The sequence below is a fragment of the Hemicordylus capensis genome, chromosome 1, assembly GCF_027244095.1.
Source record: "Hemicordylus capensis ecotype Gifberg chromosome 1, rHemCap1.1.pri, whole genome shotgun sequence".
In the NCBI taxonomy this organism is placed as follows: domain Eukaryota; kingdom Metazoa; phylum Chordata; class Lepidosauria; order Squamata; family Cordylidae; genus Hemicordylus; species Hemicordylus capensis.
In genome coordinates this window covers 259,069,658-259,091,626 of record NC_069657.1, presented here as the reverse complement: position 1 = coordinate 259,091,626, position 21,969 = coordinate 259,069,658, and the positions used below count along the sequence as shown (strand labels likewise).

The 21,969-nt window shown below is 46.1% G+C and overlaps 1 long non-coding RNA gene across 1 annotated transcript in view; it reads right to left on the bottom strand.

Annotated features, from left to right (window-relative positions):
* Positions 1 to 18,570: 18,570 nt before the first annotated feature.
* LOC128351119 (uncharacterized) overlaps positions 18,571 to 21,969 on the bottom strand; it is a 68,295-nt gene continuing 64,896 nt past the window's right edge. Inside the window, exon 4 of the long non-coding RNA XR_008319602.1 lies at positions 18,571 to 18,979. This is a non-coding gene — a long non-coding RNA (uncharacterized LOC128351119). The remainder of the gene's footprint in view (positions 18,980 to 21,969) is intronic.

The following is a 21,969-nucleotide window of genomic DNA, read 5'->3' as shown; positions in this document are numbered from 1 at the left end:
AGGTCATTCATCAGGAGGTTTTTCACACATGGCTTTATGCCTTGGGGTATCTGAAGAGCGAATCGACTTCGCAGCAGATTTGCAAGATATTTACTTTGGGGATTAAATGGGACAGCCCGCATGAGGTCAGCTCCTCTCTGCAGTTGCTGTGATCTTCTTCCTATGTGAGTTCCTACAGCTGGCTTCAGGGGTTTTTTCTCCAACCAATCACAGGCGAGATACTTTTGTTGTTGTTGTTAGTTTGACAGAGGGAGCAAAAGGGAGAGAGTGCAGAGGAAACTGAGGGTTAAGAATTTGTGTATTGGGCCGTATAGAAATGTATTAAATAAAATAAAAATAAATAAAGAAGCAGTCATCCCAGGTGGCTTGTCATGAAGAGAAGGGGCTGCTGAAATTTACTGAAGTTTTTGTGCAGCTTTCTCTCTTTCTGCCTCTCTCTACCTGTGCTACTGCAAGTGGAGCAGAATGAGGCTGGGGAGAGGAGGAGGAGGAAGCTTCATGAAGGAACTTTCTGCTTGTGAACTGAGAAGCCGACATAGACGCACATCCCAGCTGGACAAAGGTCTATTATTTAGAGCTCAGAGACTTTAGTGGGAAGAAGCAGCTGCTCCCCCACTGAATCTTTTTCAGAAAACTTGCATTTCCCCTGGTGTCTCCAATTCAACCCGCCTCCCCTGCCCAGTGATCACACACTGTCTAGTGATGCAAACCAGCATCTTGCCTGTTCCTCCACTCCTCCTCTTGCTCCACTGCGGTAGCAGATGCTCTGAGGAGGGAGGGGGCTGTCCCCCCCCCCTTATGCACAACCAGCATCCTACATGCTCCTCCCCTCCTTCTTGTTGGGAATTATCTCTGGTAGAGAAACCCTTTTTCAATTATAGCAGAGTGCACAGAGCCACAACACAGCGGATTTAGTTAGGCATGCGTGTATGCTGAAAGTAAAGTAACTTGGAGCCAGTTCATAGTTTCAAATCAATATATAAGGCATTTATTAGAGAACTCCATTCTAGATAGGAAAGTGAGGAGTTAGGATCTCTAATCTATCTATCTAGCTGGATGCAGATGGATTCTGCATCTTCTCTGCACACATGGTGCAGGGAGAGGAGCTTGCTTGCATGTTGCAAGGTAGTAGGAACCAGGAAGAGAAGGGAGGAAGGAAGTTAGTCCCTAAGAGCAGCAATCTACATTCCAAAGGGATAGTGTCATAGCAGTAGAGAAGGGATGACCAATGTCTTGACCCTCTAGCCCTCTGACTCACAAGTCTGTTCTCCACTGTCTTTGAGACAAGAGACAGCGCAAAGTCCTTAACTTCCAACACTTCTCTTGCTCTGCGGCAGTGGCAGCGGATCCTCTGAGGAGGGAGGGGGGACATTTCCCCCTTTCCCAGCACCCTTGCTTCACTTTCAGTTAGATACAGATGACGTTTTGCTCAGTGCTTGGGAGATGGGAAGTAATGATAGCTGGCACCCAAACTGAATTCTGTGTCCCCCGCCCCCAGAGTTCCCCATGCTCACAATTGCAAATAACTCAGAGCAGACAACGCAGCTGTCAAACTGCCCTTCTTTGTGTTTTGAAAAAAGCTGAATGATTGCCAATGGCCACTCCACACAAGCAGCAGGGAATATCAGAAAGCTCAGCTTTTCCACACACACAAAAAGAAGCTACTGAAATTAGAGGATTCCCCCCCGCCCCGGACATAATTCGGGCCATACAAGAATGTGCAGTAATTCTTAACAGTAATTTGGGGGGGGGGGGTGAAGCAGAGTAGGGTATGTACTCATCCCTGATAGCCTGCAGGGACCTTGAGGTAAACAAAACTAATATGCGGGCTGGCACACTCTAATCCAGAGTGGATTTGAATTAAAAGCCATGTCTGGAAAGTCTCCAGGGCAACGAAGACAGCTTTAGATTCCAAACCAGCTTGGAAATCAAATTGAAAAGGAAAGTGTCTGGTTTCATTCAAGAAATGCTGGAGCTGGTTTGCCACCACATTCTTAAGCAGCTTGCCAAAATAAGGCTAGTAAGATGGTAGTTGTTAAAATGAAGTGAGACAAGTGATTTTTTTTTTTAAAGGTGTTTCAAGTTACCTCTATGACCTAATGTTCTAACTGTGATCTCACCAACTTAATCAGCCAAGATGGGCTAATGTAATATTTTAACATATTGCTCTTTTAACATCAGTTACTTTTTACATAACATTGGTCAACTGCTACCTATACTTCCTGGTATTTTATTTGGGGAATATGTTTTAATTTGTTCGGGGGGACTTTGGGAAGAGAAGGGTGGGGAATGGCACAACTGTATGAATATCATGGACAGGAGAGATGTGGAAGACAGGCCAGGTAAGGAGAAAGAGAGCTTGACATTTTTGAGCTATTCCACATTCTAGTCTGTCTTCCAGCCAAAGAAACCCTGGTTGTCTTGTCAGCAAACTATCACGTCTGGGTTTTCAGTGCAGCACCAGCCAAGAAACAGTGCTTGGGGAGGCATTGAGAGGCAAGTGGCTTACCTAGGCCAGCTGGTAAGATCTCTTTGAGGTAACATTTGGCCCAGGTGTTTCCTGATTTGTAACTGAGCCTCTTAATCATTATGCTATAAAAACAGGCGATGGCAGAAAAGATATAGAAAGATATTTAAAAAGGGAACTGGATGTGAGTGGATTTGCACATGTAGGCCAGAATATGGCTTGAAATAATTTAGAGGAGAGAAAACAGAGAGGCTAGGGACTATTTGGTGGGGATTGGACAGGATGCAGGCCTAGAATGCTGCTGCTTGGATCAATTGGTTGACTGAGTTTTATATTCTCTAATGGGGCTCCTATGTGCTGATCAGAACTTTTGGCCCATTAGCACGCCTGATTTAAATCATCTCTCTTTCTCTAATTCACTGTGACATTTAAGAGCTATTTTTCACGCCTCTGACCTTTGCAGCGAAGCATGACTGAGCAACATATAATATAGGCACACTGTTTTCAAATGTGTTTTGGTTAATCCTCAGCTATCACCAGTTAACTTCCCTCCTAAGGCTAGGATCTTTGAACCAAGCCAACAGAGAGTCAGCTGACCAGACAGTCACAGCATGAGAAGAGAGATCCATAGCTCAGGGTGACACTTTAATTACAGATATCTGGAATGTAACTGTTCCAGAGCAAGTTATAGACAGGAATATCCGACAGGCCTCTGGAGGAAACTGGCAAGAGAGGGCCAAACTAAATGGAGTTCTCCTAGGTAGTTATAGGGGGTTATAGGACCAGATAAACCCTATCCATCAATATACAGGATAAGGTGTTCCAGGAGTAATTGTGAAGGCATAAGAATGTGAAATTGAAGGTTTGTTTTTAAATTAGTTATCCCTCGCATAAAAACTCTCACATTCACTTCACCCAGATCTGTTTACATGTTCAAAGAGTTAATCAGAAGCTGAGCTAAAAGAGACGCAACTTCTGGTAAAATGAATGGCTTTGACTTTTATTAAAGAAGCTGAGTTTCACAAGGTACATGGGCACAGAAGCGTATCTAGGGAAAATAGCACCTAGGGCAAGCACTGAAATTGCGCCCCTGTCCAAATATCTGACACCCATCTTTCAGATAACTTTACCATAATACCAGCTAAAAAATACAAGTCAAGCTTGTTAATCTTTTAATTAGCAAATTATGGCACTACATGCAAATTGTAACTTATGGACTACATTTAAAGGAGACAAGTTAAGGCCACCTCACATGCAGTTTTTATATTTGTATCATTTCAGTTTAGGAACTTCTGTATGTGAGAAGACACCATTATATCCTTTAAAGGTTTCAAATGCTCTTATGGAAATATGCATTCTAGTCAGACTTTAAGCACACACAAAGCTGCCATGTACCAAGTCAGGTCATTAGTCTATCCAGCTGACTGGAAGCAGTTCTCCAGGATTACAAGCAGGAATCTATCACTTTCACTCTGAACAGTTCTATGACATTTTGATACTTGGACAATACCCGCAGAATTCTGTTCAAACGTTCCTTTTATCACCCACATCTTACCACTACCATTTTAATCCTCCCCTCTCCAAATGTCTTCCTAGGCTAAAACCTAATGTTTTGTTTGTACTTGGGCATGTAATGTTTAGGCAATTAAGACAAGAATGATTGAACAAATGAACTGTACAATTCAACTGGCCACTAGATTATGAGGGGATGGGGAAAGCAGGAGAAAGCGTGAAAAACAACAGCAGCCACCTTCCAGGTGATACTCTGGCTCATACTGGAGCCCAGCATGGCAGCGGGGGGGGGGGGGCTGAAGGACCTTGCAGGAGTGGGCTCCCTGGTGCTTGAAAGCAAACTGGATTAGAAGTGGAAAATTCTAGCCTAGATTGTGCTGTACGGGAGTGGCGTCAGTAAAGGCAAATGAGGGATGGGAGTTTCCTCTTCGGGTATCCTAGCTGACTGTGTGCAAAGGATCAGTGGCGAGATTCACCATAGGGTCATATTTAAAGGGTTGAAAATGGGAGCTCAACTTGTTGCTGTGGTCCATGTTAGATTTGTGAAACAAACGAAGTTGTCTTAGAGGGGGTGTTTGCTCCCGTCCTCAGAGTTGCCTTGGGGGGGGGAGGGTTGACAGCATACTGAACTCCGAAGGCAAGAGCCTCTGGAGCTCAGTCATCATCTCCCCTCCCCACAGCCCAAAATGCCTCTCTCCCCCATCCTCACACCTCCCCTCTATGTGAGCGCTGCCGCCGCCCTCCACCCATGCAGCCCAGCTCTTACAAGCGGGCAGCCACCTTTCCCCCTTTCTTTCTTCTCGCCCCTTAACGCAAGAAGCAGGCAGGTGGTCGCCTCCTCCTCCCTCTCCCATCTGGCAAGAGGAAGAGCTCCAGTGCTGTTGCCCATTGTGCAGCATGCCTGCCTGCGCAGCCAGCCAAACCAGTCAGCTCAGTCTGAAAAGGGTGGAGACGGCCTGCTGGAGGTGGCGGCTTTTGCACTCAGCAAGCAGCACTGAGAGGAGCGAGCGAGGGAGGAGGGAGGGAGAAGTGAGGCGTAGTGACCCACAGCGGAGACTTCTTGTCACACAGATGGTCACCAGCGGAGGAGCGCTGCTTGCTTGCCATGGCGTGTGAGCGGATTTCTCTCCCACCCTGAACTAGGCATGCCCATTTAGCAAAGAGTAGTTGGGGGCAAACACAACGCTCCTGAATTTAAAGCATTTTCGGAGCAGTTCAACACACTGACTAGTTTCAGATCCCATCCATTTAAACTCAGTTTCCAGGAGATCGGTTTTCTTTTAAGCCTGGCATTTTTTCAAATCTCCCGAAGATCTATAAAACTCCTTGAGAACGGCAGGAACTGCGTTTAACGGGGATGGGGACTGGTTGGGAATTTCAGGTCAACACCAGGAAGATTTGATTGACCGGAAGGAAGGGGGAGGGGAAGAGCAGGAAATCTTGCTTTCTCCCCATTAACAGAATCTTGCTAAGAGGCGACCTTTCATCATCTCCCCCAAGTGCTTCAAAAACACCACGGATCCTCTTGTTTTCAAAAAATAATATTTGGATTCCCCCCGCCCCGCCCTGCTAGCTTACGTGTACCTGCTCTCAAGGAAAATGCGCATCAACATTCTGTTATGATGGCTGGGTCCAATTTGTAAATGTGGGGCAGACCGTGGGATAAGCGATGGTGCTCGGGGTGGGGTTGAGTAGGTCTTGGTCACTTTCTGCCCCCTCCTTCGGGTTAAAATTTTTGTCAGAGTTGGAGAGGAGGACGCCCTGCACGCAGGCTGCAGCACACACCTTGGCAGCCGAAGTCCAGCTCTCTCGCCCCCCTCCCGCGGTCCTGCCCCCATCTCAGAGGCACCTCCCCTTCCTCTCACGCAGCAGCCAGGAAGGGGAAGGAGCCTAGAGAGAAAGGGTGTGCAGGGCAGGCGCAGCTCCTCAGGTCTTGCTGTAGCAATCGGGCCATGAGTGGGCGCAGGTGCTGGGGAGTTGGGAATCATGTCGGGATCATGTGACTTATCTTTGGGGGGGCACCCGCTGGCTGACTGGGGGGGAATAAAATTATTTATATTTTTATATATATATATATATATATATATATATATATATATATATAGCGCATGTGATCGACAGGCATTTCTGCACCCCCTTCAACTGGCACCTAGGGCACGTGCCCTGCCTGCCTCCCCCTGGATACGTCTCTGCATGGGCACCATACAAACAAGAGCAGGATTCTTACCCCTGGTATGCAGAAGTCGGTGGGGGAAAACAGTTTCTCTTACACACAAACCCTTTACAGACAGTGGCTGATATCCAATTCCAAATGAACATTGCATATCTCCAAAGACATTTCATACATGCAATGAAGGGAAGGCTACTTTTGTTGGGAATTCTCTCTGGTAAGAAATACCCTTCTATTACAGCAGAGTGCACAGAAGAAAAACACAGTGGAGTCTGCCCAAGAATGCATGTTTGCTGAGAGCAAAAGAAACTTGGAGCCAGTTCATAGTTTCAAATCAATATAAGGAGTCTTTATTGGAGAACTCCATTCTAGATAGAAAAGTGGAGAGATAGTATCTCTAATCTAGCTAGCTAGCTGGATGCAGGTGGATTCTTCATCTCTGCACACATGGTGCAGGGAGAGGGGCGAGCGTGTGTGATAGAGGGAATAAGGAGGAAGAAGGAAGGGAGGCGGGAAGTAAGTAAGTCCCTGAGAGTAGCAATCTACATATCAAAGGGATAGTGTCAGAGCAGTAGAGAGGAGGAATGACCAATGTCTTGACCCCTCTAGACCTCTGACTCACTAGTCTGTCCCCCTCTGTCATTGAGGCATGAGGCAGTGCAGAATCCTTCACTTCCAACCATTTTTACCCATCCTCCTTTCTTCTACAGATCATTGTGCTCAATATGTCCATGAGGGTCCTGCATCCCTTAGAATAATACAGTACTTTCAGGAGATCTGCAGAGAAAAGGAGGGACTGTGTTTTTCAATGCATGCAACATTAACCTGGATGTCAGCCATTGTTTGAACACATGGAGGGGAACAGGACCACACAACACCCAACCTCCACATATGCTTATAAGTAGTGGATATATGGAAGGCCCTCTTCAAATGATCAGAAACTCTGCTCCAGTGCCAGCTCAAGCACTGGTGCTGCTCAGGACACCAAGATGCCACTGGCCATGCCTCTGATGACAATGCCAGCAACAGGGGGCAGGGCCAGCCCCAGTTCCCTCACCCATAGCACCCTTCCCAATCTCCCTGCTGTAACCCAGACTAAGTAAAGAAAGTTTGATTGGTGATGCTGTTCACTCATCTCCAGCTGGTGGTCAAATAAATTAAGGAACAGAAACAGAACCAATAAAAGGCTGCAGAACTTTTCTTTCACTTTATAAGACTTTAGAAAATCTGGACAAATGATTCATTACAGGACAAATTTATGTAAGCTACTATATGACCTTAACAGTTATACCCCTGTTACTCCAATGTAAAAGATCTTTTTACCAGTCTGTTCTTTTTGAAAGTACAAGCCGATGAAATGTCATTGCTAGAGATGGAAGGTCAGTACCCAGATCTTCAGCTTTTGCGGTCACCCTCTGGGCAATTCCTCCTTAGAGACAGAGCCTATGCCATTTGTCTTCTGTGGTTCTAATCAAGAAGCCAAATTGCATCTTTCAAGCCCTGGCCTATATACTTGTCTGTGCATCACAGAAAACTATGACTCATGGATGCTGCATGAGAGTTATATGGTTTAAAATCACCACTGTCTCCTACATATTTATTTATTTATTACATTTATAAACGGCCCCATCCAAAGGCTCTTGGTGGTGTACAACAAGTTTTAAAAAAAACATAAAAACACACACCATTTAAAACACAGTGCTCAAAACAACAACAACAAATCTAAGAACAATTCAAAACCCTTTAAAATCAATTAAAATACTTTAAAAACCAATTTTAAAACCTTGGAAGGCCAGGCCAAACAAGTTTTTGGGCTCTCTTAAAGGCCAACAGTGAGCCTAAACTGTGGATATCTGCTGAGAGTGCATTCCATAGGCCAGGAGCAGCTACAGAAAAGGCCCAGTTCCAGGTCACCAGCAGACGTACTGGTGGCAACTGGAGATGGACCAGATACACACTAACTGTATTTTAGATTGTGGGTCCATAGTGGCAATACAGGATCAAGCAGGAATAGACACTTGGGGAACAGAAGATCTGTCAGTCTAGCAAACATGATGGGTACAATCCACGATGGGTACAATCCTGCCAAAATAAAGCACCTTCAAGTCTCACTGGTATCAGTGAGATTTAAGTGTGTGCTTACCTTTCCCATTTGAATGTATGGGTCTTGAAAATGCTTAGATTTTGCTGGATCATGACCAATATATATTTCTACGAAGATTAAATGTATTATCTGTATCTAGATTTTCTATTAATATTAAATATGTGAGACTAAAAAGAAAATACTCTGAGATTAGGGAGCTATCACATTATTTTTAGCACCATTGATGCATGCAGTTTGATACCTCCTAGGACAGATGGGTTTTTCCACAGAACACTTTCAAATGTTTGCTCAGCCAAGATGAGTTTTGTTCCAACTCCATTCCCACCTTCTGTTGGGGATATGTTTCACATGCCAAGCAAACATTTAATAAAATGATTAATGTAACAGTGTGGATCTTTTGAAACCCCCTCACCTTAAATAATCCCTTCTCTGATAAGGTCACTTGCACATTTTCGTGAGGATTTGAATAGCTTTAAGTTAATCTTTCACTGATTCATGGTCATGATGTACTTCGAAGTCAGTGTCATTGATGCCAATGAGGCATAGTTCTGAGTAAGGGCCACAGTGATTACAGAGGAGATGTTTGTGGACGGTGTGTTTAAATGAAATGCAGCTCTGCAAGGCTCCAATCAAAACACAGTGGTGTGGTGGTACCTTTAGACATTAGGAGGTCTGCCTCCCCACCATCACTATTTAATGGATGAATGATTGATTGATTGATTGACTGACTGACTGATTGATTGATGTATCTATATCCGACTCTTTATTAAAGCACCTTTATTAAAACAGGGAGGCTAAAGGAGTGGTGAGGAAGGTGGTGAGGTGAACAGTATCATGCATAAGTTTGGAGCTTGGAATTTTTTCGCTGAAAGGGAACAAAAATCTTTAACTAGCTTCTGCCTGGCAACTTGCTTTGTGATATCTCCAAAGGGTATCAGGTGCGCTTCCAAAATATTTCCTGCTACCCAGCTTTCAGTCACAGTATATTAAAATCCTATAGCATGGATTAAAATGTTAGAAAGCCTGGAGGTGGCTGTTAAAGATGTCTCGTTTGCGAAGAGCAAAAGCCTTTGCTGCCCCTGGCTCATAGCTGTTAACAGGAACAGAAACAAACTATCCAGAGAAGCCAAGAGTAGAAGGCTAGGCCTAATCTAAGGGAGCAGTTGTATAACAGAGAAATCTAGTCCTGTTTCTGTGAATAAAAAGTAAAATATCTTTATATTTCAAATAGCAAGCAAACAACCACTGGCAATTTCAAAGCTGTCTCAGAAACAAAATCCAAAGAAAAGCAAATACTTTAAAATTCAGCAGAGTTGCCCTCTATCAGAAATATCAGATTGCTTTTTTAGTATTGCATCTGAACCAGTCTGTATCATGGAGAATAATTATTGCGACATTCTTGACTATTGAAAAAAATGTTGTCTAGAGACCCCTGATCTGAAGAGTGTTGTAGACAGATTTGCTGGTTCTCACAACAGGTGTATCCAGCTTTATCAAGAAGTTAAATAAATGATTAATAACATAAGTTGACAGCCAGACTAACCTATAGGGAGGGGTGCTACCCTGTTTCCCCGAAAGTAAGACCTAGCAGTAATTTCTGATGTACTGCTAATTGCCCTAGTGCATTTTTGGGGGCTAAAATTAATATAAGACACTGTCTTATTTTCGGGGAAACAGAGTATTTGCCAATCTTCCTTTCCCTCTGAAGCCCACTGTGCCCCCACCCCCACTGCAAAATATGTCCCTAAGGGTCACATGATCTTCTGGGACACATTTTCAGGAGGCACAGTGGGCATCAGAGGGGAAGGAAGATCAGCAAAAATCACCTCTTCCCCTGTAGCGCCAATGCTGCATTAGTTGGGATATCAGCCATTATTTATCTCTGTCCTATAAAATATATATTGAATATGCATAAAACATACATTAGTCCCCTTGCTCCCCTAATATTTGCCTATGCCATCTCTTAACTCACCCAAACACTTTTTGTAGAGTCACCTCTGCTGTGACTGGCACTTCAAGTGACTTTGAACGTTAATGCATGGATTTCCTTTTTAATTAAAAATCAAAAAAGCAGTGGCAAAGCCATGAAAAAACATGAGAGCAAATCTGAAAGTTGGTATTTAAACATAGACTTAAAATATTTGTTTATAGGTATTGTCAATAAGCTTTTAATAAAGAGAGCAAAGAAAGAAGGCAAATCCCTATGCTATAGCACTTGGGATTCTCACAGAAAGCTTATGTCAGATGACACAGGGAGCAGCTACAGAAAAGGAACAGCTACATCAATAATCAATATCACAGAAATAGCAGCAATTAAAAAATTATGGCAATTTTGAAAAAGGGAGCAGCCAGAGATAAAAGCAAACCATCCATCTGCAAACCAGGATAAAATCACAGCCTCTGCAGTAAGTAGAATTGGCAATTAAATAATCTTTTGAGGACGCTGTTGGTTCTTCATCATAGACAATTTGGAGTCCTAAAACAGCTTTCCTTGTCATAATCATCATAAAAAATGGGCTTGCTTTCCCTAAAAACACTTGTCTGGGTATCAAGAATAATTCTGCTGCATTTAGAGAACTCTATGCTTTTAAATTATCCAATTTCCATCTCCTTAGCTGAATTAAGAACTGGGAACATATGTATTTGTTTCTAAATAGGCACTCTTGTACATTTCCTTCCCCCCATAATTCTGGCTCATCCCTTAAAGGTTAATTATAATCTACACTGGAGAGGAACATTTGTTCAGTACTAAGGGCTACCCTAAAATATAATAATAATTTCTAGTCCTTTGCTTCATTATCTGTATTCCGTATTTGAAACCAACATGATTTAGGCATACGTGTCAAGAAGATAAGGTCAATACAATGACATTTTTCATTAGAACCAGCAGCATTCAAAATGCTGTGGGAGCTTTTGGGTTGCAAAGAACTCTTCCTTAGCCTGAATGTGCCTATAAAAGCAGGCTAGGAAAGAGATTTTTCTGAGCAATTTCCCCCCTACCTTGTATTCATTTGCATGAATGATGCTAACATCATTTGCATCCTATTCATATTTATAGCACTAGTGTGATGACAAAGATGGAATTTCAGTCTGTATGAATTGGTATAAGAACATAAGAACAGCCTTGTTGGATCAGGCCCAAGGCCCATCTAGTCCAGCATCCTGTTTCGCACAGTGGCCCACCTGATGCTGCTGGAAGCCACAGGCAGGAGTTGAGGGCATGCCCTCTCTCCTGCTATTACTCCCCTGCAACTGGTATTCAGAGGCATCCTGCCTTTGAGGCTGGAGGTGGCCTTTAGCCCTCCAACTTAGTAGCCGTTGATCGACCTCTCCTCCATGAAGTTATCCAAACCCCTCTTAAAGCCATCCAGGTTGTTGGCTATCACCACACCTTGTGGCAGAGAATTCCAGAAGTTGATTATGCATTGTGTGAAAAAATGCTTCCATTTGCCGGTCCTAAATTTCCCGGCAACCAATTTCATGGGATGCCCCTGGTTCTAGTGTTATGTGAGAGGGAGAAGAATTTCTTTCTATCCACTTTCTCCACTCCATCTATGATTTTATAGACCTCTATCATGTCTCCCCACGGTCACATTTTTTCTAAACTAAAAAAGAAAAACTGGTTGGTTGCAGTTGCTCTGGTGCAGTGCTTAGGATGCAGGGAGCCTCCCGCACCATCGGCAGGAGCATCCATGTGCTGGTGAGTCCCATGCAGCAAGCTAGATTGCATTCTTCTTGGGTGCACAACTGGCTGTGTGGTATGTAAGCTGGTATCACTAGTGTAGAAGCTGTGCATTATGTCACGTGAGTGATTATCTGTGATTTGAACCATCCCTGTCCTGATCTGTGAAAGTCAACTGAGGGGGGCGAGGGAGAGTGCTGGTTGGGTTATCAACAATACATTTCTCCCTGTCATTATTTTAAGGGTATCATGTATGGTGCTTTCTACTCTGGTCTAACTTTCCTCCTCACAAAGGTTGCCAACCAATCAAGGGCGGGGGGGGACCCTTATAGGTTTTGTTTTAAAAGGTAACTAATTAGTCATAACAATTATCTTTGTTAATAGCCAGAAAAGACAAGGGGCAAAGCCTTTTTCCCCCCTCCTCAGGTGGGTGTTTGTTTTTAACTATGCATTCTAGGTAAAAATATAGCTATTGCTAAGTTCTGCCCTGTGGACCTATGCTAAACCACTGAGATCCACTCCAGGCTCTCCAAAAACTACTTAGTTTGCCCCCCACACACACACACACACAAGGGCTCAACTGCTGAGCTCTGCCCCCTGACTCCACCCTGCTGCCAGGCCCAGAGAACTCTGCTCCCAGGTAGCAGAATGTTTTTATTTCAAAAGCTGGCAACCACTCCCCACCCATACCAGCTTTTACTGAGAAAAGCTGGCCACTTACAGACATCCTGGACCACTGTAATGGGGCAGGCACTGCCTGAGTAGCCAATTACCTCTGAACAATGCATAAATCAAAAGGGACATGGGACTATCCAATCTTGAATGTTGGTCAAAGTCAATTAGAAAAGAATACATGCCTGCAGAGATGGTGAGCCTACTTTAGTAAACTGCTGAACCAGCCTTCATTGCAATACCATTATTACATTTGGATGTGAAGAGTATCCAGCAAATGTGAAATAACAGGATGTGGAGCTGCGGAAGAAATCAAGCAGCAGGAAAACAACTAGGCACCAATAATCTAAGCCAAATATACTAGATTGTTGATCTCTTCAGCAACCAGGAAGTTATTCAGGGTGGTACAATAAATTGGTAAGGAAGAGAAAAACCCGCCTAAGTGGATAATCGCGCTATTATAATACCACTGCACTAAAAAGGCTTAAGAGCTGTTCACACAAAGGGCAGCCCAAGCCTGGGTTAGGCTGCTCATGTGGAGCATGGGGCTCTCCCCTGCCTGACCCTACTGTTTCCCAGGCCTTTAGCCAGGGTTAAGGGCATGAGCACACCCTGAACCCTGGCACTGGGGTTGTGTGTATGCAAGGGCTGCCCGATCATACGTAGAGTCAGGCACCTAGAGCACCGGACTCCCAGGAGGATCCCCCCATGAACTGCACTCATCACGTGGTGCACTGAGAGATTCCAGGAGGCCGGGAAAACGAGTCCTGGCCTCCAGAGATCCAGGCTGCACAGAGCAGCATGGATCGTGTGGGCGCATGGCAGCATGCAGAAGATGGGCCAGAAGGTCGTCTGGGGAGGGGGAAGGTAGGTTCATCCCGGCCTTCCCCCTCACACCCCAAAACAGTGGTGTGCATGACAGGGATGTGTGAACCAGCTCGATCTCTGGCCCAGCTTGGCTCAAGATCGAGCCAACCACCCTGGGCTGGTTTGGACCCAGTTTGGAGGTGCCAGATGCCAAAACATTTGTATTTTTTAAGGATGACTAACTGCTGCTGAGGGCTTCTATGGACTTGAGGGGAGTGATGCAGGGTCCATGGGGAGATCTTCAGAGGTTCCCTCTTCCTCCCCCCCCCCCCGCCGGCTTCCCCTATCTCCCCACAACTCTTTGTACATGCAGTGGCCATTTGGGGGGCTGCCGTGCAAGCGCGGGGGCTATTTGCATAAACAAGTCATGACCTGGGACATGCAAATGGCCCATGTGCATGCACAGCAGCCCAAAAACGGCCACAGCACTAGGGATGTGCACGGTCCGGAGAAGTCCGGACCGGCACCGAAGGGGGGCCTTGTTTTTAGGGCGGGGAGGGCTTGCTTAGCCCTCCCGCCTCCTTGCCCCCGCCAGCGCCCGTATTGTACAGTATAGGGGCGCTGGAAACCAGCCGCCCCCCCCGCCGCCACCACCGCCGCGGCGAAATAACCCCTAAAACCAGCCAGCCCTCCCTCCCTCCCAGCTAGCTGCCCGCCCGCCCGCCCACCCACTCACCCAGTCGCTCACCCCGGTCGCTGGATAAAAAGCGAGAGGAGCTCCGGCACAGAGCTCCTCTCTCTTGTAAGGCCTCCAGCAGAATGGTGGCTTGCGCGCGCGTGCATGCGCGCGCCGCAAACCACGCCGTTCTCCGGAGGCCCGGTCTACCCGCCGGGAAAGGGCCGGGTAGACCGGGCCTCCGATCGCTGGGTAGACCGGGCCTCCGGCGATCGGAGGCCCGGTCTACCCAGCGATCGGAGGCCCGGTCTACCCGCCAGGAAAGGGCCGGGTAGACCGGGCCTCCGATCGCTGGGTAGACCGGGCCTCCGGCGATCGGAGGCCCGGTCTACCCAGCGATCGGAGGCCCGGTCTACCCGGCCCTTTCCCGGCGGGTAGACCGGGCCTCCGGAGAACGGCGTGGTTTGCGGCGCGCGCATGCGCGCGCGCGCAAGCCACCATTCTGCTGGAGGCCTTCCAAGCGAGAGGAGCTCTGTGCCGGAGCTCCTCTCGCTTTTTATCCAGCGACCGGGTGAGCGACTGGGTGAGTGGGTGGGCGGGCGGGCAGCTAGCTGGGAGGGAGGGAGGGCTGGCTGGTTTTAGGGGTTATTTCACCGCGGCGGCGGCGGCGGGGGGGGGCGGCTGGTTTCCAGCGCCCCTATACTGTACAATACGGGCGCTGGCGGGGGCAAGGAGGCGGGAGGGCTAAGCAAGCCCTCCCTGCCCTTAAAGACATACCCCCCACCCGGACCCGGACCAGGCAGGGCCGGACCGGTCCGGCAGTTTGGCCATTCTTTGGAATGGCTGCCGGACCGGTTCGGGCACACCACTACACAGCACACACAAAAAGAGCCAAAACAGCCCGTGTGGAGATGGGGGAAGCTCGCAGGGGAGGGGGACCCCCCAGAGCTGCAGCACACACACCCCCAAGGCCACAGAAGCCCTCAGTGGTAGTAAGTCAACCTTTAAAAAAAATTATCAGCACCCGGCACCCCCGAACTGGGCCCAAGCAATTTGAATTCAAACTGAACTGGGACCCCATTCAGAAGAGCCAAAACTGAACATGTCTGTCCAGTTCGAATCTGGCTTGAATTCGAACAAAACCAGGCAAAACAGTTTTGTGCACATCTCTAGTGTACGAGCTCTGAGTCTGGGATACATTTACTTATAGAGAAATCTCCCATCTCCAAAATTATCATGTATAAATTATTGAAATGGACCATTACAAACTGGCTCAAATCATTTAGACAGCAGACATGTGGAGTCAAAGAATGTGACTTTTCATCAGGGCATGCCACACTGGGATAAATTTTAGTGCATGGGTATAAACATTTGGAGTAACTGCTGTACACTGCACTTCTAGTTTTTCCACATCTAATTCATCAAGTAGAGATCATTTGGGAATTGCGGGGGTGGGGTGGTTCATAATGTCCTGCTGGCTGGAGAAGATGTGAATGGACGGGATAGCAGGAATATGTCAATATTCATGCCAGATCCTAGCACCATAAACTCCTGATTAGTTAACGTATCCAATGTGAGCACTGCCAGAACTAAGTAATTTCAAGGGCAAGAAGTAATGTGAATTAGCCGGAGATGTCTTTTAACTTCCTTTGACTTTTGTCTAAATCCTTGTAATGGTGTCCAGTGTGGCTCCCAGTGGCGGCACAGCAGCAAACCCACTTAGGAAGTCCACCACTTAGTCTGGGTTTGGGGCACGAGGGCACCCATAAACCGGGCTTAGTGCTCATCATGTGTCGGTGCTGCGCAGCTCTGTGCAGCACCTACACACAAGTAGCCTTCTGGCCAGTGCCGGGAGGATCTCTATAATGCACCACGCTCTTGCATGATACATTCTAGGAGCTCCAGAAGCTGGGAAGGTGTACCCCCCCACACAACCCTCCATGCTGTTGGCAGTAGCCTGTAATTGTCTGGGCGGGCGATTCACCCACCCAGGAAGGGGGCCCTCGATTGTCTACCAAAGAGGTAAGCATTTTTAAGGCTTCCTCCCCTGCAGATTGGAACCCTTTCTCACTGATTGCTTGGTTCCCGGGGACTATGAAGTCCCCTCATAGTTTCTCCTTTAAGTTTAAAGAAACCAGCAACTTTCCTTCACTCCACAAAATAAAACTTCACCCCCAACAATGCCTTCCTACTAATTCCTGTTGCCTCAACACCACAATTCCCCTTCACCTTTTTCCTCTTCCCACTTGTTCCATTCCAGATCTGTCACGTCACCAGTAGCATCACCTCCTTGACAGTATTGCTATACGACATAAGAAGCTGTCTTATACTGAGTCAGGCCCTTGGTCCCTCTGGCTCAGTACAGTATTGCCTACACTGGCTGACAGCAGCTTCTCCAAGGTTGCAGGCAGGCATCTCTCTCTGTCCTATCTGGAGAGACTGCCAGGGAGGGAAGGACCTGGGAACCTCAGATGCTCTTTCCTAAGAGCAATATCTCACAGTGCTCACATGTAGTCTCCCATTCAACTGCAAACCAGGGAGATGGACCTTGCTTAGCAAAGGGGACAATTCATACTTGCTATCACAAGATCAGCTCTCCTCCCACCAGACCAAAAATTTTGCAACTGAGCCTGGTAAAGGAAAAGTGCTCTGCCAGGCAGGAAGCAGCCCCTCCTAGCTCCTTTTCACTCTGCCTGCCCCCACAAAACAACAAAGACCCTACAGCCAGAAGCCAAGAGAAACAAGATAAGGCAGGCAAACAGCCCCTTACTTACTCTATTCTCACTCACTCACAATTAAAAAGTGATTATTTTTGCAGGCTACAGCAAACATAGCAGTCTTTTCTCACAGAGTGGGGAAAGGACAAGTTCAGAGCCTACTGACCAGCCATGTGAGAGTGAATGGAACATTAGAACTCACTCTGCTGTGTGAGGAAAATGGCTGCCTTCTTCCTTTGGAAATGAGGACAAAGACTTCCCCTGGCCACTCTGATTGGCAGAGCTGTCAATCAGCATGATGCCTTCAGAATGTCCTTCTAGGTCATTTTAAGCCCAGCCCACCTTTCGAAAACAAAGCCAAGCCTTCCCATTGGCTGCTGCCTCATTAATATGTAAGTTATGATTGACAGGTGCTCAGCTTGTTCAATGGAGCCTATTACCATCACCCACTCTATGTAAACACTGCAGCTTGGCTAGGCACGCTGCAGGGAAGGACAGGAGGTTAGTACAGAGATAAAGTAAACCAAAATTGGTAGGGCCTGATTGGTGGGGGGCACCGCCCACTCTGCCCTAAGGGATGAGCCTCCTCTGCATCAAAGTTAATATCCTGGTGCCCCAGCACCTCTTTCTTTAAAAACAATGCTGAATTGAGGCTCTGCTCTCCCTCTCTCCCCACTCCACCCATATAGGCTGAATTGATTTGGATTGATTCAATTTGAATCAAGCTGATTTGATTCAACTTCAAATCTAGGGCTCAAATTTGAATTGCTTGAATCAGCCATCAATACTGTGGGTTGTGTTTGAAAGATACAGCCTCATGAGTGGAGCTCATCTTGCATATCTTTCCCACCAGCTCATTTTTTCACACAGGACTTTTAAAGCCCGTTTGCCTCCGGGATGGAGGGTGTGCGTTCACATATCAGGCAGATTTACCCCAAAGTCCCTGCGAGCTATCGGGAAGCACTTCACACACAATTCTGCATTTGGCACATCGTATGTGGCAAGCCATTGGAGAATATGACCCAAATCTGCTATCTTGGATCAGCAATAACATATCTGGAGAATTGAAAGAAGATCGAGAACAGAAAATTGGCAAAGTGTCCATTGCTTCCAGTCCATTGTAGTAATCTACCAACATATGCAAATATATTAAACTGTGAACAAATATGCTTACAATTCATTCTGAACTGCTGTTGGCTCAAGTAGCTGGAGCTTGACTAAAGGTGGCAATGAAGGTTCATCTAGCTGGGAATAAGTATTTATGTCAAACACTCAGTTCTTCTTGGCAGAATAAAGCCACAAATGAAATACTGCTGCAGGGTATTGATACTCTCATGAGCCAATAATACAAAAAGATGAAGAATCTGAGACTACCAACAGAAGAAGATCAAACTGGAGTTTTCAGTTACTCAGACATGTTCTGCAGTGTGACAACAGCCAGCTGGTGAATCAGATAGAGCTGATTTTAAAATAAAAAAAATAGAGAAATGGAAGCAACAAGAGCCAAGAAAAATATGGTCGGAATGGCAAAGAAAGACATGAAATGCAGAAATTTTGATAGTGTGAAACTGGATTAAGAAGTATCTGGAAGACAAATAAACATTGTACAGCACTAACAAGTGGCTGGAAGGAGAATCAATACAAAACTGCAACTAACCCAAACTGGTTCTGAGAGGTTCTGAGAAGAATAATGGGGACTCAAATCAGGGTGAGTGGTAGGCACTCATGGGTGCCAACTACCACCCAACCTCAAGGCAATCAGACACACCGTCTCTAAGCAATCATCACTTAGTATGTTTATGCAGAGAATACAGGGCAAAAAAACCCTCAATTCTCTCCAAGATGATCCATCCTTAGAATGGAAATTCAGTTTCTCACCTCAGCACTTAGTCCCCTCTGAGCCATTTAATTGATGTACGGGTGCCATATTATGAAGGAGACATTCTTCTCCAGCTGAAGAAAAACTGCTCTTTGAACTTTCCATTGTCGCAACCTCCATAAATTGTCTTCCCTTGCCAGAAAACAGAGCAGTCAGACAAAGGTGAGCTGTTGTCTATTCCTCCAAAAACGGATGAAAGGCTGTTGTCTGGCAGTAACTCATCATTGTTAGGCCTTTGCCAGGAAGAAAGAAGGATTTCCTATCAGCACTCAGTAATAATACTGCCAGGCTGGCTGGAAAACAGAAGAACACGAAAGAGGAGAATATATCAGTGTGCAGACCTATTTTACAAAACAAAACAAAACAAGAAGGCACCCACTACTGCTGACATATGAATAGTAAAGCATCCTTTTATTTTTCCCCCCTTTCTCCTCACCATCTCTTCCAAACTGTGTTGCTGTCACCATCCAAAGCCCCACAGCTATCCTGACTGCTGTAAACTGTCATTTAATGAGACAAGCTTTTAAAATATATTTCTCCATCACACCTTCAAAAGTGCTACAAAATTACTCTGCCAGTTGTCTTCCTGGATACCGCTGGGGGTGTCTGCAAGGCTTAGAGAAGCAACCAGGAGCAGGGTCAAGTAAATGAGGCATCCCAGAGGTAAAAAGAGATGAGGCACGAAAAACATCTTCTTTTGTATGGCTCTGTAAATGTACAGAATGCAGGTTTGGCTTTCAAAAAACAAGTAGTACTGAGTGTTCTAAAAGATCAATGAGAATAAAAGGGTGATTAATTTTTCGTTTTACATTCTTGGGGGTGGATCCAAATTTATACTGTCCATGAATGGAAGGAAAGTTGCACTCATGCAAGGCCCCCACCGTGACAACAACTCTTCTTTCATTCATGGAAGGATATACCTCAAGTACGACAGGAAGTTTTGATTCAATCCATCACATCTGCACTGCCTTATGAATCATCTGTATGCTAGAGGGATTCTCCTGTGAGTTGACCCATGCCTGTTTGTTGTTTACATCTTAGCTTTCAGGAAAGGTTCAGCTGGGGAGGGGCCCTCTTCTAGCACCCTTCAGCATTCATATCCTGACTCAACAGAAAGGAGGTTTTATCTAGTAAAAGCTGGAGGGCAGCACCATCCGGAGCTGGTCCCAAACTCAGACAGAAAGTTTAACAGATGCTCCTCTATTACTGGCTTGTCTCTCTTCTGTTGGGGACTATAGACTTAAAGGTAAAGGTAAAATGTGCTGTCGAGTCGGTGTCGACTCCTGGCGACCACAGAGCCCTGTGGTTGTCTTCGGTAGAATACAGGAGGAGTTTACCATTGCCTCCTCCTGCGCACTATGAGATGACGCCTTTCAGCATCTTCCTATTTGCTGCTGCCCAGTATAGTACCAGCGGGGATTTGAACTGGCAACCTTCTGCTTGTTAGTCAAGTATTTCCCTGCTATGCCACTTAAGGCGGTAACTACAGACTATAGCAATAGCAATAGCACTTACATTTATATACCGCTCTATAGCTGGAAGCTCTCTAAGCGGTTTACAATGATTTAGCATATTGCCCCCAACATTCTGGGTACTCATTTTACCGACCTCGGAAGGATGGAAGGCTGAGTCAACCTTGAGCCCCTGGTCAGGATCAAACTTGTAACCTTCTGGTTACAGGGCGGCAGTTTTACCACTGCGCCACCAGGGGCTCATAGACTTAGACCACTGCGCCACCAGGGGCTCATAGACTGCGCCACCAGGGGCTATAGACTTCGAAGATGCTAAATATGTAGAAGATGTTCCCATACACTATAGAAGATGCTAGAGTCACTAGTATCTTCTATGGTCTCAGGTCCTTTCCAGTTCTGTTTTTAAAACCTCAGTTGGCACACAAAGCACCAAAGAAAGAGGATGAGAAGAATTATGCAGCTCCGGCAGTTGAAGGGGGTCACATGGTATCCCAGGCAGGGAGGCTTGCCCTAGCACCCCAGGGGCTGAATTCATTGTCCAGCCCCATGAGCTCCGCTGCTAAATGATGTGAGAGTTCAAGTTTCTTACTCTGGATCTGGAAATGTAACATAATGGATCTTTTTCTGTGAAAGGCAAAGGTTTTCAAACTTGGATTGCCAGATGTTGTTGGGCTACAACTCCCATCATCCCCTGCTCCTCCTGGTTACCTAGGTAACCTGCCTCCCACCTCCTATTGCCTTCTCCTAGGCATTGGGGTGATTCTCATGATTTCTGAGAGTGGGAGGGAGGCTCCAAAAAGCTTACTTCCACCACAATCGAGGGATCAGTGGTGGAAGTGTGCTCCATACGCCCAGAGCAGTCCTGTTTCATGAAGCACAGAGCAGGGCGGAGGGATCCAGGGCTGGAACTTGTTGTTCTGGCCTCTGTGAATCTCACAATGCAACAAGTGACACGTATGTTGCATCTAGAGACTCCCCCAAGAGATGGACACTCTAGGCGTCCATCTCTGTGTGTGGCCAGGCTGGAAGCAGCTCATGCTCACACACGAGCAAGTAGCCAGGGGTAAGGGAGAACTTGCTCCCTTAACTTCAGCTAACAGCTGAGGCAAACAGCGGGACTAGGCATCACTGCCCCCACTGAGATGAGGCCCAATCCCAGTGATTCTCATGTGCAGCTAACCTGAGCTGGATGTCCCTAGGCTGTGCATGACAACAACCTCATTTCATGCAAGGCTATAGGTCTAACAGTCCAGATTGCCAGAGCCAATAAGTTTTGACCTCTTTTCCCCAGCCTTTTTGTTTGGAGATGTAACAAGAAGGCTCAGAGACACCAGAACCTTGTCTGTCAATTAAGCTGCCAATGGGGTTGATTCCCTCCAGCAACTGTGTTCCTAGCTCTGTGAATCTGAACGATGTCATCTCAGATTAAATGTAATGATAACTTTGGCTCTGCCTAGTCCAACCTGGTTTGGTAAAGTCACAGCTCTCTCTGCCAGATAGGGACCCAACAATATCCTTGGCGGTGGCCAAATTCTGTTATACACTGATCAAATTAAGAGAGGCTAGAGCACAGCAATCAGCTACTGCCAAAGGTTCTTGATTTTATGTATCTGATAACATGTTAGTTGTTTTTTTTTTTGTTTTTTCTCTCTTCACTGAGTATATTTTGTTTTTATTGCTGTTTGATCTAAGATTGTAAATAAACAACTAACTAGCTCTCTCTTCCCCATTGTTCACTCTCCTTCTGGTGAACTGCAGCCAGCTCTGTTTGTTCCTCCTTGATTAAGCTGGCCTAGAAACACTAACCTGTT